The 7,701-nt window shown below is 32.3% G+C and overlaps 1 protein-coding gene across 7 annotated transcripts in view; it reads left to right on the top strand.

Moving 5' to 3' along the window:
- Positions 1–1,202: 1,202 nt before the first annotated feature.
- Positions 1,203–7,701, top strand: part of LOC105262409 (tyrosine-protein phosphatase 99A) — a 97,137-nt gene continuing 90,638 nt past the window's right edge. For 4 of the 7 annotated variants that reach the window (XM_059125512.1, XM_059125511.1, XM_059125510.1 and 1 more), the window contains exon 1: positions 1,546–1,953. The gene's annotated coding sequence lies outside the window, so the exon portion shown is untranslated. The other 3 variants (XM_059125509.1, XM_059125508.1, XM_059125507.1) reach the window with 3 other exon arrangements.

The raw sequence follows: 7,701 nt of genomic DNA, 5'->3' as shown, positions 1-7,701 counted from the left end.
CGATTTATTTTAAGTTTCACATTTGAATATTGTAATGGCTTATGACAAATGTTACCTACGCAGGTTCATGTCTTCGTGTAGACCATAAAATAATAGCTACATTCGGAATTTTTAAGATTTTATCAGAATTATTAACGGTTTGTATTGTTTGTAAGAATTGCCAAATTCGTTCCAAATGGTGGAGAGAGGTTCGGCCCGGCCGAACGTACAGTTTTTTTACTTATTATTATTATGATTATTATAATTATTAAAAATATTATCATTATTATCATTATTATTATTTTATTTTATTATTATTATTATTATTATTATTTATTATTATTATTATTATTATTATTATTATTATTATTATTATTATTATTATTATTATTATTATTATTATTATTATTATTATTATTATTATGATTATTATTATTATTATTATTATTATTATTATTATTATTATTATTATTATTATTATTATTATTATTATTATTATTATTATTATTATTATTTTATTATTATTATTATTATTATTATTATTATTATTATTATTATTATTATTATTATTATTATTATTATTATTATTATTATTATTATTATTATTATTATTATTATTATTATTATTATTATTATTATTATTATTATTATTATTATTATTATTATTATTATTATTATTATTATAATTGTTATTATTATATTCCCACTAATTTCTTTTCTATTTTTGTCAAACAATTTGACATACAATTTACGCCTTCATTTAAGGAGCCTCCTACAATATTTAATAAAATTGACAGAACATCACTGTCTCATTTAAATACATTCTTATTGACAAGTCCCCGGATAATATCCTTGATTTTCTTAAAATCTACTCGCATTTTCATATTTTCTCATATTTGTATCTTTGAAAATAATCGCCAATTTTCAAATTGTATCCACAAGATACACCCCGAAAAACATTGTTTATGTTCACTGAACACAGCTTCACGTGTTATCGTTCGTTACGTTTTGCGTTGAAATTCTTTGTTGTCATTTACCTAGATTCGTTCGTTCAATGCAGAACAATCGAACAAAGCAAATGAGCGAGAAACACAAACCCCCGATAAGAAGAGAAGCAGAGTAACAAAACAAAAAAATATGTTACACACACACTCACATGCTGTGCAACACACACAGATACTTTGTGAATTCGCCGTGACAGGTTTTAGTTGTCATTTAAGGTTGAATTTTTGAAACGGCAAGCGATAAAGTGTGTGGCGGAGAGCTGATAAAGAAAGAGAAAAGGTAGAAATAATTGAAAGTAGGTAGCTGGATATGCAACACAATAAGGTGTGAGAGTTTCGTCCAATGGATATATGTAAAAAATACAACACTGTTCAATGGCACACCGCACCGCAGCAGCCCTGCCAAAAACTCTCAGCCAAACAACAACAAAACAAACACACACACAACATAAAGCAAGAAGAAGCAGCAACCCAAGCAAATGAGAATCAACACCGAAAATAAATTCGCTGCAATAGTACACAACACGACACACCACGGCAAACACATACGGGGAGCGTAAGTAAACCTGAGTGAGAGAGAGAGCCCGCGAGTGAGCGAATGTGAAAAACCAGGAGAAGAGTAAAAATAAAATATCTGACACAAAGCAATGGATGGATGAAAGACAAAAAAAGTATCGAATCGATTCGAATTAAGTCAGAAGTAGTGGCAATTTATGACAGAAATAAACGACAAATTCTTGAAAATTATTTCAATAAAATTCTAATCGAGTGAAACGGGAAAAAACTGCGAAACATGTTCTAAACGGGACCAGTGAAAAATCCATTGAGACTGTGTGTTGTGCCCTTCGTTCGTTCGTTTGGTGAAAATTTTGTGAAAAATTTTATGCTGTGCATTTCCAATTAAAGGAAATGAACAAAAAAGTAAAAAAATGATGGTGATGATGAGAAGGGATACCTAAAAACAGAAAATGTATGTTCGAAGTGAAAAGAAAAGTGTGTGAAATGAAAATGTGTTAATCTTTCGCGAGGAATTGAAATGCAGAATTAAAATTTGGAATTCGAAAAGAAAATTTAATGGCCGAAAAAATTGAGGCAGTGCCGCATTTTTAAGTATCTGTTCGTGAAGTCGTTTTTGTGTAGCTCCTTGTTTTCCTTCGGTCTTTCGTTTATCATCGTTACGGCACAGCAAGTACTGCCGTTGTTGTTGTTTTTGCTGCTGCTGTATCAACGAACTTGCAACAAATCAATAAATCCAACATCTAAAAGGCCACAAAGCTGTCATCGGTGGAAATGTCATCCTGCAAAATGTTCCGGCTTATGATTCAATTTAATTTTCGAAATGCTCAATTTTTAAGCTGGAATAGCCAGGCAGTTGGGCAGGCCGGTCCTGATCCTTTTTTGTTTGGCATAAATTCGATAAAAATCCCCATGTTTAGTTTGACTACTCTAACGCGCAAAAAGTGGTTGTTTAATGTGTCATTGCCCGTTCGGTGTTTCCCTATAGCCGTCTCTTTTTGGCACTCTGTGGAAACAAACCCCTAATAAAAGCGGCAGCATAGTTTGCTGTTGTTGTGCTTCAAGTGTTTACATCTGGTTTACAACAACAAAAACCATGGAAAGATACAAACAATTTTTTGGGATTTGTTTAAAGCTTAGTTTAATCCAAGAAATACACAAAAGTTGTATCTGAGACCTATCAAAGAGTAAATACTCCATTCGACCACATCCCAAATCAATAATTCTCAATTGAATTCCATGCAAGAAAATGTACTCCAAACCCAATGTGAAATTTGATCTTTGTTCGGTTTTTTTTTTCTTCTTTTGTTGAATTGTAATTTAATTACCCTGGTCCGCTGTTGATGATGATGATTCATATGGCATGACAATTGGCCCCCATGCATCAGCCTGCTAAATAGTCAACCAGCCAGCCAATCAAGCAGCATAACAGCAATACAAGTTGAAAGTGCAATTCACACAGTTTCCAAGTGAAAAATTACAAAAAGTCCCCCGCCCTTTTCTCCACAACCGGTTCCATCGTAGCCCACTTGCGTTGTTGTTCTCCTTTTGTGTTGTGTTTTAAGCTTGTCCCCCCAAAATTTTGCTTTATACATATGTTTTGGTTGTTGTTGTTGTTGCTATTATTCATATTCTCTTGGGTTTCTCCTTTCGCATGTTTTATTACATCTCCTTTTTATTATACATATCCTTACGTATCCATTTTGAGCGAACTACCATGATGGTGTGTGTGTTGTCATATTTGTTGAGATTATATTTTGACATTTCAAATGTCTTGTTCGGGTAAAGGAATAAATATGGGAGTGTTGTGAAAAAAAAAATAATTTGAATTCCTTGACAGGTTCTTATAGTTCAAACTTTCCATACCCTCCACAATTCGAAGTGAACTTTAAAATGTTAAAAAAAATCGTCGAAAAATACCGCTTAAAATAAAACCGATATATGGAGGATATACGAAGACGAGGTCCCGTATAAGTATTTTTTGTCATTGGCTGTAGTTCCGATTCCGAACTTCAGATACAACATTTGAAACGATTCCTGTCTAAAATACCCCAAAAATCACCAAAACACCGAATATTTAGAGGTATCGTTAGATGGGGGCTATACGAAAATGTGGACCGACTTGCCTCATTTTCGTACTTAACCTGCCTGCTGACAAAATCCACATGTGTGCAATTTTTGCCTTCTTTCTCAATTCGTTCGAAAGATAGCGTGATTACAACAGACAGACGGATACCGCTAAATCGACTTAGAATTTTACCCTCCATAGTAAGGTAGAGCTATAAAATCCTAGATACTTCCAAAATGATAATTTGTTACAACATAAATGTAGTCCAAATGTGTATATTCCATACATGACCCTCCACCTTGAGAGAATGATATATTAAATTTCAAATCGCAAAATATTCGTAAGGGGCCCCATATTAAAAATATTATAAATTTAACGGAATTGAACTTTGAACCAGGGTATTATATTTGTTTGTTTATAACATGCAAATGAAACCGAGATAAATCTATATTTCCTTTCCATGATCTCCATATATTCAAATTCTGAGCCTATCTATGCCTGTCCGTCCGTCTGTCTATTAATGTCTTCTTGCAGGAAAATGCGACCTGACATTTATTGTTCGATTGACATGAAATGTTTCTGTTAGGACCAAGAACGAATCTTATACAATTTATCACCAAATTGTATAAGATTCGTTCTTAGATTTAGGTGAATCTCCTGCATACATCTTCAACCGATTTTACGTTTATTGTGCACCACATACATAATATAAGACCTAATGACAACATATGAAGCAGAATTCAGCATAGAAGTACATTTGTCGAAAATAGATTCAGATATAACTCCTATATATGTAGCAGACGATTTGAAGTGAAGCTATCTGAAAACCAAAATATGCTGCCGACATCAATTATCTTGGCTGGAAGATATCATATAAACACAAGAAGAAAACCGATTTACATTGACATTCCTAATCCAGGTTTTGTACATAACCAGAGCGGAGTCTATAATTGAGGTCACTGTTCATTTTGAGAGTTTCCTTGTAATTTTTTATTATACCCACCACCATTCTATGGATTTTAGAGAATTTTTGTAAATTTCAGCCTATGACAAAAAATTTTGTATGCAGGTCCACATCTTCGTATACCCGCCACATAAGGATACCCCCAAATTCGATATTTTGATGATTATAACGAGGTTATTCACCTGAATTGTTCTAAATTTCGTATTTGAAGTTCGCAGTAGGTACTACTAAATATGACAGAAAAATGTATGCAAGTCCACGTCTTCGTATAGTCCACATATTACGGTATCTATCGATATTCGGTATTTTGATGATATTAGCGACATCATTCGCCGGAATTGTTTAAAATTTTGTTTTTTAAGTTTGGAATCGGTACTACAGCCTTCATATCAATTTCGACGAATTTTTTTTTAATTTCCACCGTCCCTCCAAATGGTGAAGGTAATTAAAAAGGATATGCAGACCAAACAGCTTTTTTTACTTGTTTAACATGGGACCGTTTCTTGGTATGGCCCACAAATAAGTTTCCAATTTCAAAGTCATTCACTTTACGCTTTGAAGCATTTTGATGGCTGCGCATGTTAATTAACAAACAACTGAGCTGTCATTTTGAGGATATAAATTCTCCGTGCAGAAAACTTGGAATTTAAATCCAGTCTTTGGTATAGAACCATTTAAATTCCGGGGCCTTAGTCACAATTTCGACAGTAATTTGGCATTTTGTAAATAAATGTCAGCTCCCGCGTATAGAAGGTGTATATCACCGTTCCGATTGTTGTATTTAGAGTTTCAGTCACAGTTTTCAGACCAAGAGTCTAAGAATATAGAGTCCAGGTACAAAGTTTGGAATAATATATTATAGGTCCTAGCAATGTTTTCCAACTGTATGAGTTGCTGACTTAATGGATTCAAGATTCTGACATTTCACTCAAATAACGGTAGCCTTCATTATTTCCTTAGTCTTATTTTTTTAATCAAATTATGCTGCCAAAACGTGCTTCATCGAAGTAACCTCAGCTCAATCCCTTCAGCCAATAACAAATTTATTACTATTTATTACGCATATCCAAAACAATCTACATCCCTCACAGCGATCCAAAATTAGTACCATTTAGTACTTTTCGAACAATTATAGCACACATTTCCAAAGCCACCTCAATATCTCAATTTCAGATACCAACAGAGGACCTCAATATCAAAGTTCAGAATTTGTTCCAGTTTAAGTACTTTGGTCCGCTCTATATGCCGAATTTTTAATTATTTTCTATTCACGAAATCTTATTTCTGTTGGAATCAAACTTTAGCTTCGGCTTATAAAATCGTTGACTATAGGATTTCAATAGTTCTCTCTAGCTTGCCTTTAATGATCATCAATTATTTTCAAAAAAAATGATAAAACAATGCGGGAAAGTTAATTTTCCTACAGTTGATGAATGTACTCTGTTAGGTAATTTTTACATGAGACCTATTTTCCTAGAAAAATTTAATGACAAACACAAAATTTATTGCATTTTCTTGACATTTGTCTTCGACTGTAGGCTCAAAGACAAATGTCAACAATTAAATTTGTTTATGACATTGTCATAAAAAACTGCAATTACGCAAGTGGTCATAACTAGAAAAATCTCATTTTAAATTGCCTACCCGAAAAAATGCAATTGTTAACGAGGGGTCATAATGTGAGCATGGTAAGAAAATTCAGATTTTCCAAGTTCTAAATATAGTTTGACTTGATCTTCTTGAAGTCCATTCAGATGCATGTCGTTTCATGTGGGAAAACAGCAACTTAAGGGCATCCGTTTGGTTTAAATTTAAATATTCTGCCTAATAACCCAAATATTAATAATTTTGAGGATTAAATAAAATTTTAACGATTTTATTTACACAAATCGCAAATGATGTTTATATAGTTTAACCGAATTAAACCAGTTAAAAATATAAAATCACACATCAACAGGTGTCGTATGGAAAAATTTTACTGCTCCCAACAGCTGTTTGTTTTGTTGTTATTGTGAATATTATTTTTAAATTGGAAAACTTGTTTTATAAACAAAAATAAAAATTAATCAATGAATGTTCGGGAATTACAACCTGCAATTATTTTCTCATCAAGCTCAATGAAAAGCTAAATATTTTTAATACCTCAGTCATAATTTGATGGGAAGGATAAATCGGTATATACACATTGGGTGACGAAATGATGTACAATAAAAATGATTTTTTTGTTTCAAAATAGTCAGGTTTAATCCCATATTTGTTGTATTTTAAAATAGCGTTCTATACCAATTCGGATTAAAATTTTACTACGTGAGTTTTCTTCGCCGCAAAACACCAACCTAGAACCATAAATTGTATAGCCTCCCTCGTTTACTACTTAATATTTTCATTGCATTTGCCCACCCATTTATCTACCTATCTACCTGTTATACAATGTATTGTCGATCGATCATTTCAGAAAAATATTCCATAGATTAACGCAAGTCTAACTACCTGATGTGTATTACATATTTCATTATCTTTGCAATCGGTGCGCAATTCTCATTTAGCCAATCCCTTTTTCCCATAAAACAAAAAAAAAAAACTATATTTCATTAGAATATTTACGAACATGCTTGGCATTTACATAACAATTACATTAACACAATAAATAAATCTATCACCTATATCACAGTTACAATTAATTAGAAACAAATGTGACTCGCAATAAAATGAAGGGTTTTATTTGATTTGGCAATATGGTGGTGATTGGGCGCCATTTATGAACTTGATATTATTGCATTTTGAGTTTAGAAAGTTTAGGACTGGAAATGACTCGGAGAGCAAAAACTTGATAAATACATTAAAAATATGAGAAAATTAATAGAATTATTTTTAATCATCCATATGGGAGCAATATTGGTATCCATTTTGAAAATATTCTTCCCGGTAGCTAGGTACCCATTGAGAATGCAAAATACAAAATTACAGTAAAATCCATAGGAAAATTTGGTGACAATTTTCAATCTATACACGATTGGAAAATCAACAAAACATGAAACTTTTTCTCTTTTCATCGAAACATACATTTTACCCCACAAATTTGGTATTTGAAGTTCGTAGTGGATACTGCAGCCAAAAACAGAAAATTGTCCGTGAAGGTACACGTTTTGGTATAGCCCCCATATAACGGC

This window comes from Musca domestica, unplaced genomic scaffold, assembly GCF_030504385.1.
Source record: "Musca domestica strain aabys unplaced genomic scaffold, Musca_domestica.polishedcontigs.V.1.1 33, whole genome shotgun sequence".
Lineage (NCBI taxonomy): Eukaryota > Metazoa > Arthropoda > Insecta > Diptera > Muscidae > Musca > Musca domestica.
Note: the sequence above shows the minus strand (reverse complement) of the source record. Positions and strands in the feature narration are given on the sequence as shown.